This window comes from Bos javanicus, chromosome 2 (genome assembly GCF_032452875.1).
Source record: "Bos javanicus breed banteng chromosome 2, ARS-OSU_banteng_1.0, whole genome shotgun sequence".
NCBI classification, from domain to species: domain Eukaryota; kingdom Metazoa; phylum Chordata; class Mammalia; order Artiodactyla; family Bovidae; genus Bos; species Bos javanicus.
The window spans coordinates 26,853,915-26,875,792 of record NC_083869.1 but is presented as its reverse complement, the minus strand read 5'-3'; the positions used below and the strand labels follow the sequence as shown (position 1 = coordinate 26,875,792).

The 21,878-nt window shown below is 38.4% G+C and overlaps 1 non-coding gene across 1 annotated transcript; it reads left to right on the top strand.

Moving 5' to 3' along the window:
* The first annotated feature begins 16,011 nt into the window (after nt 1-16,011).
* Nucleotides 16,012-16,083, top strand: TRNAR-UCU (transfer RNA arginine (anticodon UCU)). Its single transcript has one exon. It is a non-coding gene; the product is annotated as a tRNA-Arg (tRNA).
* Nucleotides 16,084-21,878: the final 5,795 nt, after the last annotated feature.

The window sequence follows — 21,878 nt, the reverse complement described above, 5'->3', positions numbered from 1 at the left end:
TAGATAAATGAATAAACCTATAGGCCTTTTATAATATTCTTACAAAGTTCTTTTCTTAGTCTTAACCTAGTCAATATTTTAAACAATAAATTGGTTGAAGATACAACAAAATAAGGGATTAATTACAACTGTACACATTAAAACAACAAAGAGGCTTCCCCAGTGGCTCAGGTGGTAGAGAATCCACCTGCAGTGCTGGAGACTCAGGAGACATCAGTTCAATCCCTGGGTAGGGAAGATCCTCTGGAGAAGGAAATGACAACCCATTTCAGTATTCTAGCCTGAAAAATTCCATGGACAGAGGAGCCTGGCAGCTCCAGTCCATGGGGTCGCAAAGAGTCGGACACGACTGAAGCAACGGAGCACGACACATCCATGAAATACAATGGACAAAAAGGACATGGCTCAATACCTATATGACAAAGTTTGAAAGTGAAAGTTGCTCAGTGGTGTCCAACTCTTTGGGACCCCAAGGACTATACAGTCCATGGAATTCTCCAGGCAAGAATGCTGGAGTGGGTAGCCTTTCCCTTCTCCAGGGGATCTTCCCAACCCAGGGATCGAACCCAGGTCTCCCACATTGCAGGTGGATTCTTTATCAGCTGAGCCACCAGTGAATTCAAACAATGCACAAAAGGAGAGGAGGTTACTATTACTTCCCAACATGAAGTACTTTACTTTGCAAAAAGATATGACAGCTCTCATCAAAAAGACCACAAATAACAAATGTTGGCAAAGATGTGGAGAAAAGGGAACCCTATACCCTGTTAGTAGGAATGTAAATTGGTGCAGCCACTATGGAGAACAGCATGGAGGTTCCTCAAAAGACTGAAAATAAAACTACCCTATGATCTAGCAGTTCCACTCTTTGGGTATATATTCAAAGAAAATGAAAATAGACAATATTTTTAATTGAATAAAAACAAAATACTAACATACAAAAAATTGTGGGATATGGTGGAAGCAGTGTTTATAGGTAATTACATAATGATTTATATTAGGAAAAAAGAAATGTATCCACCATATCAATAGCCTAAAAAAAAATTTTTTTAAGCCACATGATCATCTCAATTGACGTAGAAAAAACATTTGATAAATTCAACTTCCATCCCAGATAAAAAGTTTCCACAAATTAGAAATAGATAAGTTCTTTCTCAATCTATTGAGAAAGGCACCCTCAAAACAAATAAACGATAAAATACTGAATGTGTTCCCTCTAAGGTCAAAAACATGACAAGGATATTCGCTCTCACCACACCAATTCAACATCATAGTAAAACACTTAAGAAGTAAAATAAAGCAAGAAAAACTATAAAATTAATACAGATTTGAAGGAAAAAAATAGAACTGTTTCACAGACAATGTGTAGAAAATCCCAAGGGAGTCGACAAAAAACCTCCTAGATTAGCGAGATCACAGGCTACAAAACCAAAAGAAAAACACCAATCATATTTTCATTTGGGAGCAATAAACAATTGAATACTGAAATTTAAAACACATTACTACTTACAGTAGCTCCAAAACATGAAGTATCTATGTATAAATCTTACAAAATGTTTGTAAGAACTATATGATGTAAACCTCAAAACACTGGTTTAAAATAGATAAATAAATGGAGAGACATTTTACATTCAAGGATTGGGAGACTTGACACAATAAAGATGTCAACTGATCTATAGGTTTAATGCAATCCCAATCATAATTCTAGCAGGATTTTTTTTTTTTTTGGCCCGCATCACATAGCAATGGGATCTTCGTTTCTCTACCAGAGATCCAGCCTGTACCCGCTGCAGTCCTAACCACTAGGCATCCAGGGAATTCCCCTAGCAGGATTTTTTGATAAATATAGGAAATATATGGGAAAGCCAAGAAAGTAGAATAGCCATAGTACTTTTTAAAAAGAGAAATAAACTTGGAGGAATCATACTACTCTATTTTATGTTTTACTACAAAGCTACAATAATCAAGAGAGTGTATTATTAGCAAAGGAACAGACACAAATTAACAGAATAGAATAAAGTCCAGAAATAAAATCACACATATATTAACTTTGAAAAAGATGGAAAGACATTTCAATGGAGAAAGGATGATATTTTTCAATAAATGGTGTTTGAACAAATTGGGCATCCAAAAAAATACAACAACCCATATCTTAAATCATATACAAAAATTAATCAAAGTGTGTCATAGACCTAACTGTAAAACACAAAACTATACAATAGTTGCTGCTGCTGCTGCTGCTGCTGCTAAGTCGCTTCAGTCATGTCCAACTCTGTGCGACCCGATAGATGGCAGCCCACCATGGTCCCCCATCCCTGGGATTCTCCAGGCAAGAACACTGGATTGGGTTGCCATTTCCTTCTCCAATGCATGAAAGTGAAAAGTGAAAGTGAGGTTGCTCAGTCGTGTCCGACTCTTAGCGACCCCATGGACTGCAGCCTACCAGGCTCCTCCGTCCATGGGATTTTCCAGGCAAGACTACTGGAGTGGGGTGCCATTGCCTTCTCCGATACAATAGTTAGAGGGAGAAAAATAAAGAGATTCATAACCTGGGTGTAGGCAGAGTTCTTGGACATGAATGACACCAAAAACACAATCTGTAGAAGGAAAAAATCTGATAAATTGAACTTCATCCAAGTTAAAAACTTTTACTCTATAAAAGATATTCACTGTGAAGAGAATGAAAAACAACCTACAGACTGGGGGAAATTACTTGCAAGTCATACGTTTGATAAAGAACTTTGTGTCCAGAATATATATACATTTTTTTTAATTTTTTAAACCCTTGCCTGAGATTGACATGTACATACTGCCATATTTATTTATTCACTGACATGTACACATTGCTGTATTTATTTATTTTTGGCTGGGTTGGGTTGTATTTATTTGTTGCTGCACACGGGCTTTCTCAGGTTGCAGAGAGCAGGGGATACTCTCTAGATGTGGTGCGGAGGCTTCTCATTGCAGTGGCTTCTCTTGGGGAGCACAGGCTCTAGGTTCTGGGGCTCAGTAGTTGTGGCTCTCAGGCTCTAGAGCCCAGGCCCAGTAATTGTGGCACATGGGTTTAGTTGCTCTGCAGCATGTGGGATCTTCCCAGACCAGGGATCAAACCCGTGTCCCCTGCATTGGGCAGATTCTTATCTACTGTGCCACCAGGGAAGTCCATGTATTTATATATACATATATAGATAGATAGATATAGATATTTTTAACTCTCAAAATTCAATAATAAAACAATTTAATTAAAAATTGAAAAAAAAACTTGAGCTGACATTTCACTAGAAAGGATATACAGAAGGCAAATTAGTATAGTCCAACATCTTTAGCCATTAGGGAAATATAAATTAACACTAGAATGAAGTATCAGTAAACATATATTAGAATGGCTAAAAAATTTTAAATACTGACAATACCAGGTGCTGGCATGTATGCAGAACGACTGCAACTGTCAAATATCACTGATGGAAAAGCAAAATGGTACAACTAATCTGGAAAGCCATTTGAAGGTTTTTTTGGTTTTGTTTTGTTTTTAGGTGTTTCTCAACAATCCCACACCTCAGTATTTAGGAGAAATGAAAACTACCTATGACAGAAACTAGTACATGATTGGTTATAGTAACTCTATAAAAATTGTCCAAAACTGGTAACAACTAAATATCTTTATACCGGTGAATACAAACAAACAATGGTACAGTCATACAATGTAATACTATTCAGCACCAAGGAATGAACTAATGATACATGCAACAAACTGAATGAGTCACAAAGGCATTATAATGAGTGAAAAAAGCCAGTCTAAAAATTATATACTGAATGATTCTGCTTATACTACATTCTTGAAAAGACAAAACTATAACTGACACAAAACAGACTAGTACTTTCCAGGGCTTAGGAGTCAGAGGAGGGTGTGATTAGAACGGTATAATAGGAGGAATTTAGGGGTGGGGTGGAGGTGGAATTGTTCTGTATCTTGAGTGTGGTGGTGCTTACACAAATCTATACATGTGTAAGAGTCACAGAGCTGTTCACAGAAAATGTTAGTTTCACTGTATGTTAATTTTTTAACTATATAAATTTAAAAAATAAGATATGACCATTTTTATTGATTACAGCTCAATATATGCCAAAAGTGTGACTTGATGACCAAAAACCAACCAACCAACAAACAAAAAACCCAGCTTTGGCTACATTAATGGGAGAATTAAACACAAATCAGAGAAATTTATAGACCCATTAGACCCTAAACTGATCTGACCACATCTGTGGTATTCTGTTCTAGTTGGACATTGATAAAACTAACTCCGTCTTGAGGAAGGAGACCAAGATGGCTACGGGATGGTGGAAAGAATTGAGATATTTAACTTGAAGACCTGAAGGAATAACATGGTAACTCTCTCACCATAGCAAAACTGCCCACTAGATTACTAAGTCTTATTCTTTATTACTCCTGAGGAAATAACTGGGTTCCCTAGGACGCAGCTGCAAGAAGGCAGACCTCAAATCATTATACAGAGAAGCTTTATGATAGTTCAAGATGGGAATAAATAAAATGACTTGCCCAGAAAAACAGTGAGCTTCTTATCACTGGAAATCATTGAAAATGTTTAAGCAGATGTTAAATAATCATCTATGAATGTTATTGTCAAAGGGACTACTCACTGAGTAGAGGATTAATCTCTTTAATCTCTAAGGTCTCCCCAAACCCACCTCCTTTATTCTAAATTATAACGGATATTGTGACTCACCGTCACCCAGTTTGTATCTCCAACTCCGTACAGCTCTTTACATTGTACATTATATCCAGCGTGCTCATAAAATCTCTGTGGTCTCCTGCTCACACCAACTGTCCCCAAACAGACTTCCGGGATGTTGTAATGATTTCCAACCAGGAACAGGGAAGATGTGCAGAACATGTGAAAACAAGCAAACAAACAAACAAAAACCAAACTGCACAGAGAACTAACAGGGGACTGCTAACAAAAATATACAGGGAATGTTGGACACTGCTATATGTATGTTTGAAGAGTTACTGTATTCCTGAAAATGGACTAATGTGAGCTTTGAGACTTGTTTTGACTTCCTTTGCTCTAGTCTAGAAAAGAAACGGGGAAGTTTCATGTCATAAAGTTTAACAAAAGAAAAAAAAATGCCTCTATTCTTTCCTGTTCTTTTCAATTCTTTGAATTTACTCTTTGTATTTTACTCTTTAGTTTTCTCAGTCTGTATTATCTAGGCCTGCTGCTGGTGCTGCTGCTAAGTCGCTTCAGTCGTGTCTGACTTTATGCAACCCCATAGACGCCAGCCTACCAGGTTCCTCCTTCCATGGAATTTTCCAGGCAAGAGTACTGGAGTGGGGTGCCATTGCCTTCTCCGTATCTAGGCCTAGATCTTTCCAAATTCTCCTAAAATGAGGAGCAAGAATGCCTGGTTAAAGTCATAGTGGGCAATATAGCAGGCTTAGCAGATATTAAGCTGCCGAGGATTAGGAAAAGGGGAAAGCTATGGGGGTTAGTTTTGTCTGGGCATGAGTCAGGGCAGCTGGATAGTATTGGTACCATCTGAAATTGGAAGAGAAAGATTTAAAGTGGTAGACCAGGCACAGGTTAGACAGGTTCCGTGATAGCCTAGTAAACAAGGCTGTAATATCTTCCTACATCAGAGGCCACCAGCCTATCTGATTGGCTTCCTTGCCTTAGTGAAACTCTGGTTCTGAATTATTTACATCAATGCAACTTTACTCTTTTCAGAGTGTTTATGAAGATACAATAGTGCCCTTTATGAATTCATTAGAGAATCAAAAAAATCTGTTGGCAGACAAAAATGACCTATAGTATTAGAAGTCAGGTCAATTATGTGGCAGATAATCCCTGGAAGGGAGCATACTAGGAGGAGTTCTGGGGTGCTGGTTGTATTTCTAGATCTAGGTGCATCAACATTTTTTAAAATTCTAGTTGTATACTTATGACTTGCACATTTTGTATTTATGTTATCCCTCAACAGAAATGTTCTCAAGGAAAAAGTCCTTGAGAAGGGGCTTCCTAAAACCATCCTAGCCCGTGTGCAGCCAGCAGTGCAAACACTCAGGGTCAGCCCTGGCCTCTCTACCTTCTTTCTTTCCCTGTGTGTGCATGCTCACACATGCACACTCAAACACAGACTGGATCTGTTCAGAGACAGAAGAGGCAGCAAGCACATACCTGAGGAGAACATCTACCTTCTCTTCTCAACTCTGACCTGGGTGCAGCTCCAGAGCTCACCTGTCATCCAATAGACCAGGATTGGACACTCTATACCTCTGTGTTGGAAAGGCACTCCTCCTCCTCTCTGTAGAAATCCAGACCACCGCTCCCCCCCCCTCCCCCGCCTGCCCGCCGCCCACAGTTAGAACAAACAGGGTAACTTTAAACATCAGTTAACTAATGATACCACATGAATATATGCATGAATGCTTAGCAAAAAAGGAAAGAAAAACATCTTGATAATGTTAACATTTTGATAATGTTAACAATTGTTATTGCTGAGCTATGGGGTACACTAACTTTGTTTCTTTATCCTTTTCACTCATTTTTATGTTTTCTATGCTGATCGCACTATTTAATAATCAGAAAAATTTGTGTTATAAATAAAAATGTATGTTTGTATAATAGATTATCACTTTCAAATTTAAAAGCATAAGTTTTCTCAGTGGGTTCTCTATATATTTTGAATACAAATCCTTTACTAGATATCTGTTTGCAAATATTTTCTCTCAGTCTGGGGCTTTTTGTTTTTTGACCACTCCACGCAGCTTGCGGGATCTTAGTTCCCTAACTAGGATAAAAACTTGGGGCCATGGCAGTCAAAGTGCTGAGTCCTAACCTCTGGATCCCCAGAGTCTTTTCATTATCTTAGTCTCTTTTGCACAACAGAAGTTTTAAATTTTAATAAAGTTCATTTTATCACTTTTTTCTCTCATGGATTATACATTTAATTGTATCTAAAAACTTGTTGCCATCTATTGATTCTTAGACTAATTCTCTGACATTATTATCTCCATTTTGCAGATGAAGAAATTAAGACTCAAAGAATAACTAACTTGACTAAGCTCAAATGGGCAGAAGTGATAGATTTGAAACTGACAGATTCCAATGCTCTTTTCACTCTACGCTGTTGTGCTGCTATCTAGCCTTATTCTTCTTGGCTTTTTTCTTTCTGCCTCTCTTTCCTTTTTTCTTTGAAGTTTTTTTAAAGTTTGCTTTTAAGCCTAGGGTGAGCATGGTTTGCTGGAAGAAATGGCAGCTTACAAAGAAAAAGAGACTGATGAAGCTAGTTCAAATATATCATAATGGCATTGTTAGAGACATGCTCTAAGGGAGCAATGTCAAGTGTTATGGGAGCAAGGAACCCATGGGAGTATATTACTAAAGCTAAGAGTCCATTTCCCTAGAAACACATATACACATATTTTCCATACAATTTTAGGAGTTCTGGATTGCTAAATTATATCCAACTCTTTTGCCACCCATGGGCAATAACCCACCAGGCTCCTTTGTCCATGGGATTTCCCAGGCAAGAATACTGGAGTGGGTTTCCATTTCCTTCACCAGGGGATCTTCTCAACCCGGGGATCAAACTCATGTCTCCAGCATTGGCAGGCAGATTCTTTACCACTTAGCCAGCTAGGAAACCCCACAGTGAGACACAGATACATATAAAATTAGTTTAGCATCTGGTCATCTGGATGAATACTAGAAAGAATGATATCTTTCTAGATACTAGAAAGAATGAATATCTAGAAATGAATGAATACTAGAAAGAAATAATATCTATGAAGGCACTGGCATAGTTCCTATACATAGTTCCTGTACATAGTTCCTGTACACAGGAGGCACTCAGTACATTCTCATTTAATTTGAAGTCTGATTAATTTGGTTGACAGTACTTTCTGCCTTCAAGTAGACAGTAGGGAACCCACACCCATCCACTGTGTACTATAGCCTATAATAAGAATTTACCACAGGGTGTCACTATTGTTCTAAGGAAGAGTTTAAATAGAATCATTCCCCCGCAACCCATCCACCCGCACCCACACCCTCACCTCTTAATCATATGATATTACTTATATGTGGAATCTAAAAAATACAAATGAACCTGGTTACAAAGCATAAACAGACTCACAGACTCAAAAAACATATGAGTACCAAAGGGAAAGGAGGGAAGGGATAAATTAGGGGCTTGGGATTAACAGATATACACAACTATATATAAAAATAAATAAACAAGGCCCTGTTGTATAGCACATGGAACTATATTCTTTATCTTATTATAACCTATAATGGAAAAGAATCTGAAAAAGACTCGGTGTGTGTGTGTGTATACACATACATATATATCTGTATGTATATGTATAGCTGAATCACTTTGCTGTACACCTGAAACACAACCATTGTAACACAACATTGTAAATCAACTATATTTCAATTAAAAAAAATTTTTTTAAGACTAAGTAATGCCTAAGTACTGAGGAGAGAGAGAGAGAGGGCATTATTTTTGTATCCTGAAGTCTTTCAAAAAGTAAATATATTAATATAATTCATTGTGTATGGATGTTCTAAATACTGTATCAATGTAATTCAGAGCACACTGCAGTTGTCCCAGGTGTTAAAAAACAAACAAAAAAAGAACTATTTGTGTTCAGAGACTTTATTTCAACCCGGAGGATACATCAGTTCAGTAGTTCAGTCACTCAGTTGTGTCCAGCTCTTTTCGGCCTCATGGACTGAAGCACACCAGGCTTCCCTGTCCATTACCAACTCTCAGAGTTTACTCAAACTCATGTCTATCAAGTCGGTGATACCATCCAACCATCTCATCCTCTGTCATCCCCCTCTCCTCCTGTCTCCATTCTTTCCCAGCATCAGGGTCTTTTCCAATGAGTCAGTTCTTCGCATCAGGTGGCCAAAGTATTGGAGCTTCAGCTTCAGTATCAGTTCTTCCAATAAATATTCAGGACTGATTTCATTTAGTATTGAGAGGTTTGATCTCCTTGCAGTCCAAGGGACTCTCAAGAGCCTTCTCCAACACCACAGTTCAAACGCATCAATTCTTTGGCGCTCAGCTTTCTTTATGGTCCAACTCTCACATCCATACATGACTACTGGAAAAACCATAGCTTTGACTAGACGGACCTTTGTCAGCAAAGTAATGTCTATGCTTTTTAATATGCTGTCTAAGTTGGCCATAGCTTTTCTTCCAAGGAGCAAGTGTCTTTTAATTTCATGGCTGCAGTCACCATCTGCAGTGATTTTGGAGCCCAAGAAAATAAAATCTGTCACTGTTTCCATTGTTTCCCCAGATGCCATGATCTTCGTTTTTTAAATGTTGAGTTTTAAGCCAGATTTTAGGGAGTCTCAGTTACTCATTTATCACAGATTTAATGACCATGTGATAGGTACCATGCAAATCACAATATGCCAAGAGCTTTGGACATACCTAATCACTCTCATCATAGCTCTGGATAATCAGGCTTTGCTTAGGATAGCAATAGATTAGGAACTTGGCTTAGAATCCCTGCGGAGAACTTGGTCACCCCAAATAGCCTCTGTTACTCAACCTGAAAACTGTCATCAAAATCCTACATTCTGTAGCAGTGCTATCCATTTATTACTGCTAAGGTGAGCAGCAGTCATCTGTAAAACATCCATCTAGCTGGTGCCTTCCTCCTTCTTGGCACCACTGAAGGCATACAAGACAAAGCCAACAACATTCACATGAATGATTTTGTTTTATAACAGCATTTTTAAGACACTTACATGCTGTGAAATTCACTCATTTAAACTGTACAAGTCAGTTTCTTTGTCTGTATGTTCAGAGAATTGTGCCATCATTATCACTATCTAATTTCAGAACATTGTTGTCATATCAAAAAGAAACCCACACCCACTAGCAGTCACTCCCCATTCTCACTCTTTCTCCTTTCTGTCTCTGTGGATTCCCTTATTCTGGAAATTTCATGTAAATGGAGCCATAACATGTAAACTTTTTAAATGGCAAAGGAAAGCAATTCTTTCGTCTCCACTTCAACTACCAAGACTGGATTTTTGGATTTCTGCTTCCAGAAAAGTGTTTAAAGAGTAGTGCCCAATACATAATGACTCCCTTGGTGGCAGGAGAAGGTGGGGTGGATTTCTTAACTTAGCTAAGTACAGCCAAGTTGTAGTGAAGCTGATTTTACTCAGGACAAAAGTGGCTGAAATTAATCATCTTCTGAAATCATTAGTTTTTTGTTTTCTCTTTATTTTTTTTAAATTATAAAAGTATGATAACACATTTACAGGAGACTTGGAAAATACAGAACAAAGTTGCATATAATTTCACTATGTATTATAATGATTTTTTAAGCAGAGAAATTAAGATTTTTAGTTGGGGTTTCAATAACAAACTCTCAAAAATCAATAGAATGAATACACAGAAAAGCAAAAGGAGACCTGAAAAAAAAGTAGGCCTGAAAAGCACCATGATTCACACAATGGTAGGATACAAATTCGATTCAAGTTCCCACAGACTGTAAACTAGGAGACACTGAAATATACCCAGGAACATAAAATAAGGTGCAAAAATGAAATCATTACTCCTTAAGTGTGGTCTGTGAGAATGTGGAATTTGTTTGGGTACAATACTAGTATCTATTATCTTATATTCTGAAGTAGAGACAAGAAAAATTAACTGCAAAGCTCTGCTAGTCTCTCTTAGTTGATCATTAAGTAAATATACAAGTCCTCCACCCAGGCCCACAGGGCAGAAGGATCTGACAATAACCTGCCTGGCAGTGGACAATAACATCAACATAACGAAAACTGTGCCAAGCATTATACCAGCTGTTTCCCTCCCAATAATCCTGTAACATGATGCTGTTTTTGCTGCTGCTGAATTGCTTCAGTCGTGTCCGACTCTGTGCGACCCCAGAGACCGCAGCCCACCAGGCTCCCCCGTCCCTGGGATTCTCCAGGCAAGAACACCAGCATGGGTTGCCATTTCCTTCTCTAATGCATGAAAGTGAAAAGTGAAAGTGAAGTCGCTCAGTCATGTCCGACTCTTAGCGACCCCATGGACTGCAGCCCACCAGGCTCCTCCATCCATGGGATTTTCCAGGCAAGAATACTGGAGTGGGGTGCCATTGCCTTCTCCCATCCTGTAACATAAGTATTATTAAAATGAGACAGTGAGACTCAATAACATACCGAAGGCTGGTTGCCTCCCTGGTATGCAGAAGTGTTGAGTAACAGATAAAAGTACAGAATCAAGAGCCACCCTTTCTGGGTTCAAATCCTGAATTCTGTAACACACTACCTGTAAGACCTCAGACAAGTTCCTTAAAGTTTCTGTGCTTCAGGTCACCTCTGTAAGGAATGGATGCTAATACCTGCCTTCTAGAGAGATTGTAAGATTCAAATAAGTTAATACCTAAAGCACTTAGTACAGTGTCTGGCATATGGAAAACCTTATATAAGTATTAACTGTTATTAGAATCCAGATTTGCCTGGATTTAAAGTCCTTGACCTTGATCATGCTTACCCTCTATTCTTGCAAGTTTAAAAGGTGGCTGAGGAGGCCTGTAGCCTGAGCTGATCTGGTAGTGCTGCAGGATGTGGAATCTCAGTCGGTCCTGGCCTGGTACAGTGAGCACATTGGTGGTGCCACCCTGTTCACATGCCAGACAACATCTGAAACTTGAATTTTAAGTTTTCTTAGTAACATGTATTATCTCTTTATCTGTATAATCCTGCTTGCCTCCACATGATCATTCTGGAGAATTAATAGTGATAAGTAAATAAATCTCTGCTGTTTGTAACATTAGTGCTGCTGTTCGGGATTGATCATTTAAATACAAGCTCATTTTAACAATGGACTACCTACAATTTTGAACACCCGCCACTGTGACTATGCATTTGAACCCTCTGTTTCGTTATTATCCAAGTACCCAGCTATTCTGCAACTACCTAGGGCATCCCTCTGTTGCAGGAATTCCCAACCTTGGTTATACATCAGAATCACATGAGGAGCTTTAAAAGCCACTGATGCCTGAGCTGTGTCCCCAGAGATTCTCACTCCATTTGTCCAGGGTCCAGCTTGGATCTTAGGAATTTTAAAGACTCCAGAGTTATAGATAGCCGAGTTTGAGAGCCAATGTTCAGTTGGCAGTCACACAACCTCTGGTCGTGCCTTAGTTTCAGCTGTTGTGGAACATTTTTTCAGATTTTCTCAGAGATCCCTCCATGACCAAGTGAATTTTCATTTTCTACACACCCCATGATCCATGTATTACGCTGCTACTGCTGCTGCTGCTGCTAAGGCACTTCAGTCGTGTCCGACTGTGTGTGACCCCATAGGTGGACCCCACCAGGCTCCACCGTCTCTGGGATCCTCCAGGCAAGAACATTGGAGTGGGTTGCCATTTCCTTCTCCAATGCCTGAAAGTGAAGTCGCTCCAGTCGTGTCCGACTCTTAGTGACCCCATGGACTGCAGCCTACCAGGCTCCTCCGTCCATGGGATTTGCCAGGCAAGAGTACTGGAGTGGGGTGCCATGGCCTTCTCCGTGTATTATGCTGCTGCTGCTGCTGCTGCTAAATCACTTCAGTCGTGTCCGACTCTGTGCGACCCCAGAGACGGCAGCCCACCAGGCTCCCCCATCCCTGGGATTCTCCAGGCAAGAACACTGGAGTGGGTTGCCATTTCCTTCTCCAGTGCATGAAAATGAAAAGTGAAAGTGAAGTCGCTCAGTTGTGTCTGACTTGTAGCGACCCCATGGACTGCAGCCTACCAGGCTCCTCTGTCCATGGGATTTTCCAGGCAAGAGAACTGGAGTGGGGTGCCATTGCCTTCTCTGTGTATTACGCTAGACGATCCCAACTCAAACCTCCAAGGTAGGTCTCCTAAGTGGGCATGAAATAGTGACTGTTAACTTTCTTATAATCTCAACTGAAAGGAACCTGATAGTTATCCAAGTTCAGAGATAATCTGAAGAAAGAGGTTGACGATAAACTTAGAAAACAGCAGGAGACTTAGGTTCAATCCCTGGCCAGGGAGGATCCCACACGCCGTGGAATAACTAAGCCCCTCTGCCACAACTAGTGAGCCTGTGCTCTGGAGCCTGAGAGCCACAACAAGAGAAGCCACCACAATGAGAAGCCCCCATACAGTAACAACGAGTAGCCCCCATCACCACAACTGGAGAAGGCCCATATGCAGCAATGAAGATTTAGCACAGCCAAAAATAAATAAACATTGCTCAATGGCATGATGAAATAACAGCTGCTGTGGTCACTACATTCAAATCTTCCTATTATGAATTCAATAGTTCTCTGAAATACATTCCCAAACATGGATTCAATTAAAATACAGTTTTGAAAAGATAACCAACAAGGATGTACTGTGTAGCACAAGAAACTATACTAAATATCTTATAATAACCTATAATGGGAAAGAATCTCATGAGCTGTATACCTAAAACTAACACAACATTGTATATCAACTATGAAAGTGAAAGTTGCTCGGTTGTGTCTGACTCTTTGCAACCCCATGGACTTTACAGTCCATGGAATTCTCCAGGCAAGAATACTGGAGTGGGAAGCCTTTCCATTCTCCAGGGGATCTTCCCAAGGCAGGGATTGAACCCAGGTCTCCTGCATTGCAGGTGGATTCTTTACCAGCTGAGCCACAAGGGAAGCCCAACTAACACAACACTGTAAACCAACTAGACAGTGAGAGAGGAATTTTTTATAAATTAATCCCAGTTTATTCTGGGAACCTGGTTATTTCTGACTTTTGATTAGGAATGGACAGTGCTGAAGAGTCAAAAGTCATTAATATTGTCAATAATAAGTGTTTGGTGTGAGCTGGTAAGGAACACAGAGCTCCAATCCTTCCCTCACTAAGCTGTTTCCACTCAGCTTAGATTGTGGCCTCATACACAGCTCATCATCCACCTGACTCTCACTCCATTAGAAGGCAGACATTAAAAACCAGTGACTCACAGAGAAAGGAATGAGTAAGGAGCTAAAACCATAAATAGAATCCTATTATGACTGCTCCTCTTTTAAATATATCTTTGAAGAGAATGAGAGAGAGAGTGAGTGAGACAGTGAATGAATTTAAATGCATGTGAATTTGAGCAACAAAATAAATCTCTACAGGATTGAGTTATACTCCAAAGAATAAATTAAATAGCCATGTGTCCATATTGACACATATAAATTATTGACTAAACAAATAAATAGAATAGAAGGGAAGTCTTTCTTACAGAATTCCAAATAATATATTTAGATACTTCCTCTTCCAGGATAGGAGCTTCCCTGGTGGCTCAGTCAGTAAAGACTCTGCCTGCAATGCTGGAGACCGAGGTTCGATCCCTGGGTTGGGAAGATCCTCTGGAGAAGGAAATGGCAACCCACTCCAGTAGTCTTGGCTGGAGAATTCCATGGACAGAGAAGCTTGGCAGGCTACAGCCCATGGGATCATAAAGAGTCAGACACGACTGAGCAACTAACAACGCTTTCCTCCAGGATATGGACCTTACTTCTCTTTCCCTTAAGTGTAGGCTGGACTTAGCAACTCACTTCTAAAGAAGACAGTGTGGAAAAATGGTAACTTTGCTGTGGAGAAACCTGGGGCAGACACCACCTTAACTAGTGATCAAGGTTGATATTATCAGTAATAAGTCAGGTTGATATCTGTATTCCCTCTGATTTGATACCTACACACAGAACAATATATGCAGTATGACCCCTTCTCTTTATCTATACACTTGCCTCAGTTTAGGGATATGTGTGTGTAAGAATATTCAGGAACATATAGAAGAGTTTTGGGAGGAAATAGACCAAACTATTAACAATGGTTTCTTTGGGAATGAAAAGTGCTATTGGAAGAAAAGGGACAGATGAAGGAGTATTTTTACTCTTCATTCTATACCTTTCTGTATTGTTTTATGATTTTGCAGCAATCGTTTTTGTCACTTTTACTAATTAAAAGAAATAGAATGTTCTCAAAGAAAGAGTGTGAGTTCTGTGGAGGAGTTTGTAACTTTTTACTCTATTATCTCCTGTTCCCCACTAAGTATGAAGAAATTCTCATAAAGGATCTTTTGAAGATCTTTCCTGATTAGTCATTCTTTACTTTCAGTTATTTTCAAAACACCTGACTCCCACCAACACACTTTAATGGTACTTTTAAATCTGAGTGTTCATTTCACAAGTATAAATTTTAATGTTTTTTTCTACCAGGGATATTAAGGCTTAGTTAGGCAGCAAGTGCCTATGTCTAAACTATTCCACAGGCCTCTTTTGGCAAATCCAGGATGAGGCATTGATATATATCAGATGTTGAAGTACCTAAGATCTAAATAATGTCAAATGAAAGAAAAATGAACTATAAATGACACATTGTTATATGTGATTATATAACATCAAAGTCTCTCGATGTCAAGATGGTAAAGTGTGAATTTATATTTCCCTCTAATGACATATAGTGGAGAAGGCAATGGCACCCCACTCCAGTACTCTTGCCTGGAAAATCCCATGGACGGAGGAGCCTGGTGGGCTGCAGTCCATGGGGTCGCTACAAGTCGAACACGACTGAGAGACTTCACTTTCACTTTTCACTTTCATGCATTGGAGAAGGAAATGGCAACCCACTCCAGTGTTCTTGCCTGGAGAATCCCAGAGACGGGGGAGCCTGGTGGGCTGCCATCTATGGGGTCGCACAGAGTCGGATACAACTGAAGCGACTTAGCAGTGTCATATAGATAGAATTTTTGGCTATCTTTTTTCACAAGCTGAATAAATATGTTAATTAACTGAAAAATAATACTGCACTGAATGCAAGATAGTGTTATATGGCAAATGTTATTGGAAAAGATAAATACAAACTCCCAGGGCACTCGCAAGTTGTCCAAGTCCTAATCTTTGCCCATCCCCAGCTGATGCAAGCAGCAAGTATGTGAATAAGAGAATACATGCCTTACAGACCAGGGGAGTTCCCTGGTGGTCTAGTGGTTAGGACTTGGCACTTCTACTGCCATGGCCCAGATTCAATCCCTGGTCATGGAACTGAGACCCTGCAAGCCATGTGGGGCAGCCAAGTAAGGGAAAAAAACAAGCAAACGTCTTACAGACCAAAGAATCACTGCAGCTAGAATATGAAACCTATGCGAATAACTATAAGGGGAAAGAACATTCTACCTCTTCATTGAATCTCCAAGATATCATTATATTCATATATGAAAATAGGTATTAATCTATATGAACCTCAGATGTCAGCCGTATCACCTTGCCTATAACATTGAGATAAGAGTGGCTAAAACATTACTCCAGATTTTCTGCAATATCCAACCGTGTACCCAAGATGTCTGATATCCCAGAGGGATATCTTCTCACAGTTACCAACAGCTCCAAGCTTTGGCTTTCCTTGAACTAACTGGTTCAGATTATGCATTGTTGTATCTGAACAACTCCCTGTCCCTGTTCTGAACCATGAAATTTAGCACCACTTTCTAATTTCTACAAGGGAGAAAACATTCCCACAAAGGCTTTGTGTTTTAATAGCTTTTCCTTAAAGTTTTCGGAGATGAATGGTGTTATTCTACAGGTAACTTAAAATACAGAGTTAGATGTCCATAACATTCAAATGACCTTCTGCCATTATACTAAAATTGCCACTTCCACTTCAGCCTACCTCCAGGCCTCACTCCTTCTCGCCCTCATTTTCCTCCTCCCCTCACATTAGGAGCATTCTAAAAGTATATAACCTGACAGCCTCTGGAAAATATTTTTAGTACTATTTGCTTTTTTATTAGTACAGATAATATTATAGCTGTTAAAATGGGTTTTCTAAGCTTTAGTAGTTATGTTACAATCAGTAGATAATAGAAATTCTAAGAAATAGACAATAACTATTTTCTTCTTTCTATAACCTCTTTAATCTTTAAAATTTAACCCAGTGGTTAATGTACTGTAAATAGTTCAATATCATCAGATTGTTTTGGTATTTTGGATTTGCATGAAAGAACAATAATGATTAAATCCATTCCATTCATAATGTTTATGTTTAATGCTGTGAGGAGTTGCAATTTTATCAGCCCATTGAGCACTGAACCTCAATTTGAGTATATAAATCATACTGTAAAACAAAATAATACCCTTCTAAATGTGTTGCTATGTACTATTAATGACATGCTATTAAAATAATTTTGGGCATCATAGTAGATTTACTTTGTAGGTATGAGTTTAAATTGTTTGTAAAATGTTTTATAAAAATGACTAATAATGAAATATAAATAATTACATTTTCTTTGTCCTTTTTTATACAGAAGATACACAGGAGGCATGATGTAGATCAACTTAGATCAAGGCCATACAATGTGTTGAGTGTAATGGATATTATGATAATATAATATACATATAAATGACTGACTTACTGTTGGTACGGTTTTTGTCACAGAAATGTCAATCATTTTGTCAATGATGCTCAACATGCAAAAGCTTGCACATTTTTTAGTGGAGGTTTGAAGTAATATATATACGAATTCAGGAGTATAACTTGATAGTCTAATAGATTTAGCTTAGGGAGGTGGGTCTATCCATGCAGAGAACAGCATAAAGAAAATCATGAAAAAAAAAAAAAAGGAAAGCGTGAACACATATTGGGAATCAAGAATTCAATAGTTCAGAATTCCTAACCATTGGCAAATAGCACAATATAACATTAGAGTTCTGGGGTAATCTGGCATTATAGCAATAATGATACTGAAGTCTTTTAAAGGTTAGGGAAGAGACACTGAAGTAAGGTAAATGTAACCAGAGTGATTCACTTAGGAGTCATCGGTTTGTTTCTAATTTGACCAGATTGGAGACCAGCGGAGCTGTTGTCTTTGAGAAGAAAAGTGATCTGATTCCTCCCATGACTACCATCAAAATACAGGGGCCGAAGCTATTACAAAGACATCTAGGCATCTTAGTAGGAAGACATGAGGTGATGGGTACATAGCCTTCCTCTTACGCCCCACTACCCTTTGCTGTCCCCCCCAAAACTGGGATTCACCTACTTCACATAACCCACTGCCAAACTCATATATAAAACATCAACTCAATCCAATCGAGCAAGAATGCTTATATTTTGGATGTGATACCTTAAGAAAATGAACTTTGTTTGAGGATAGCATACTATTCCTAATGGCATAGATTAATTGCTCATGAGCCTAGTCACAAATTGAGCATTTTTGTGTTTCATTCAGTTACATGAGCAGCATTAACCTTTACAGTGACAGAAGAAAACATCATTTAATAATGCATTCTTTATGATGCCTAGGAAAACATCCTACAGAACATCTTGTATATAAGCCATAATGTTTCACTTTATTTTGCATAAGCTTGAAATCTAAAGTGGACTCCATAACTTCTTTATGATAAGAAAATCCTTGCTCAACAAAGAACAAAGGAGTCCATAAACTCAACATTTCAGTATACAGATTAAATATTTTAAAATAAAATGTTATACAGTAACATTAAAACTCTCTTATAGGTCCTCTATATTTTAAAGTAAATTATAATAAACACTGCTCAGGAACTTGTGACATGTATCTAATAACTGTCTTCACACAGAAGTTAAAGAATAAGTCAGAGTTAAGGAATAAATCAAACACTTGAATTAGGACCAATATAATTATTCCTCTCCTTAAAGGTTTTTTGCTTAAGATCAATTTTCTAGTAGCTGTACTTGGAAAGTTGTTGCTAAGTGCAATAATTTTGTTTCAAGATAGGAATATATTTCAATAACATCGATTGCTATTTAACTGAACAAAGAGTAAAATATTTGCACTGAAGCATATCTTTATACTATGTAAAATCTAGATTTTAGATTTTTTTAATCTTAAGATTATAAAATATATTTTGGCTTAGTGAATATCTTCCTAATAAGTTGTGTCTTCTTTACAAAAGAAAAGACAACATCTCAGGGCATCTAAAATACTGTAGATATTCAATGAAGATGAAAGCTGACACCTTAGAGCAGCGGTGCCCATCCTATTTGGCCCCAGGGACCAGTTTTGTGGAAAACAATTTTTCCATGGATCAGGAGTGCGGGAAGGTTTCAGGATGATTCAACCACATTGCATTTATTGTGCACTTTATTTCTATCACTGTTACTTCAGTTCTACCTCAGATCATCAGACTTTAGATCCTGAAGGTTGGGTATCCCTGCCTTAGAGGAAAATTTCTTATTACCCGTGAACTTTCAACATTAATAAAGGCAATCATTTTTAAAAGGAGATGGGTGGAGTAGGGAGAAGAGATGACTCACTGACATAAGGATAACAACTAGTTTTTTATTCTTGTTTTGACTCTTCTGTGCTCCTTTGCTATCTAGACTATTCATTGTTTCACTAGGCTCTAATGTTACATATTTCCCTCCTAAGGCCTTAATTTTGTTTCTAGGTTAAGAATAAATAGGTGTTTTTTTTTTTTTAATAGGTGTTTTTAAAAGAAGTAGGGAGGCAAGAGTAGTCCAACAAATGGTGCTAGATACTACCCAAGGCAATCTACAGATTCAGTGCAATCCATATCAAAATAACAATGACATTTTACACAGAACTAGAACAAATAATTTTAAAATTTGTATGGAAACATGAAAGACACTGAATAACCAAAACAATCTTGAGAAAGAACAACAGAGTTGGAAAAATCACACTCCCTGACTTCAGACTATACTACAAAGCTACAGTTATCAAAACAGTATGGTACTATCATAAAAAACAGACACATAGATCAATGGAACAGAATAGAGAGCCCAAAGTAAACTCACACTGTGGCCAATTAATCTATAACAAAGAAGCAAGACTATACAATGGAGAAACAGAAGTCTCTTCAATAAGTAGCACTGGGAAAACTGGACAGCTGCGTGTAAAAGAATGAAACTAGAACATTCTCTAACACCATATACAAAAATAAACTCAAAATGGATTAAAGATCTAAATTTAAGACCAGAAACAATAAAACTCCTAGAGAAAAAGACAGTATACTGATTGACATAAATCATAGCAATATTTCTGTGAATCTGTCTCCTAAAGCAAAAATAAACAAATGGGACCTAATTAGACTTAAAAGCTCATGCACAGTAAAGGAAACCATCAAAAAAACAAAAAGACAACATATGAAATGGGAGAAAATATTTTCAGAGATATAGCCAATAAGAAGTTAATATCTATATCTATCTATATCTATATCTATCTATATCTATGTCTATCTATATCTATATATTTTTTAACCAAAACAAAAATAATGAAAAAAAAATCTGCTGTGATAGAAAGCAAACAACTTGTTTCCAGGACTTGAAGTTGATTTCAAAAGGGCAAGAAAAAACTTGTTGGGGTGATGGAAATGGTCTGTAGCTTCATAATGGAAATGGTTACACGGATGCATACACTTGTCAAAATTCATCAAAGAGTACACTTAAAATAGGTAGATTTTATTATATGTAAATCATATCTCAATAAAATTGATTTAAAAAGTAAAAACACACACACAAAAAAACTTTACTTATGAAGGCAGGAGAAAAAAAGAGTCTGGGAAACAAAGAATATGAAGGTCCAGTTAAAAGGGCCAAAAAATAGTCATTTCAACCTTCATTTCAAAGGTCCTACTGAGATGTCAGTGTATTAATTTAATAGTGCTATAATAAACTGTCACCACCTTAGATGTTTAAAACAATACAAACTTAATGTTTCACAGTGTTTTCTGTGAGTCAAGAGTCTTGGCAGAGTTATTTCTCAGAGTCTTACCTGAAATCAAGATGTTAGCAGGGATGTGATCTCATCTGAGGTTTGGGGACCTCTTCTGGGCTTATTCAGGTTCCTTGGCTGAATTGGTTCCTTGTGGGTGGATGATAGGAGTTACTGTTGTCTTGCTGGCTCTTAGCTCTTAAAGGTTGCCCTCAGTTCCTAGCTATGTAGATCTATCCACAACTTGGAGACTATTTCATTAAAGCCATCAAGAAAATCTAGTTTCAGGGCTCACCTGATAAGTTCAGGCCCACCAAGGATAGTCTCCCTTTTTCCTAATTCAAAGGGCATTAATTGCATCTGCAAAACTCCTTCATCTTTGCTACACCACACAGTCTAACCATAGAACTGATATCCTTTCATATTCATAGGTTCTTCCACACTCAAGGGGGAGGGATTACATAAGGTATGTATACCAGGAGTGGGAATCTTAGAGGCCACTTGGGACTATGCCTACGGCCCTCAACAATTCATGCCTCTCCCAAAGGAAAACAAAAGACAACAACAACAAAAAATGTTCTTTCCTTCCCAGGGTTTCTCTCTCATCACATTACAGCATCAGTTCAAAATCCAGGATCTCATCATCGAAATCATTTACATCTGAGCAAATGAAGCTGCTGAATATTCACAGGAAGGACTGATGCTGAAGCTGAAGCTCCAATACTTTGGCCACCCGACGTGAAGAGCCAACTCATTGGAAAAGACCCTGATGCTGGGAAAAATTGAAGACAAAAGGAGAAGAGGGTGACAGAACAAAGATGGTTGGATAGCATCACCAACTCAATGGACACATGTTTGCGCAAACTAAGGGAGATAATGAAGGACAGTGAAGCCTGGAGTGCTGCAGTCCATGGGGTCACAAAGAAACAGACACTGCCTTATGATCCAGCAATCCCACTGCTGGGCATACACACTGAGGAAACCAGAAGGGAAAGAGACACGTGTACCCCAATGTTCATTGCAGCACTGTTTATAATAGCCAGGACATGGAAGCAACCTAGATGTCCATCAGCAGATGAATGGATAAGAAAGCTGTGGTACATATACACAATGGAGTATCACTCAGCCATT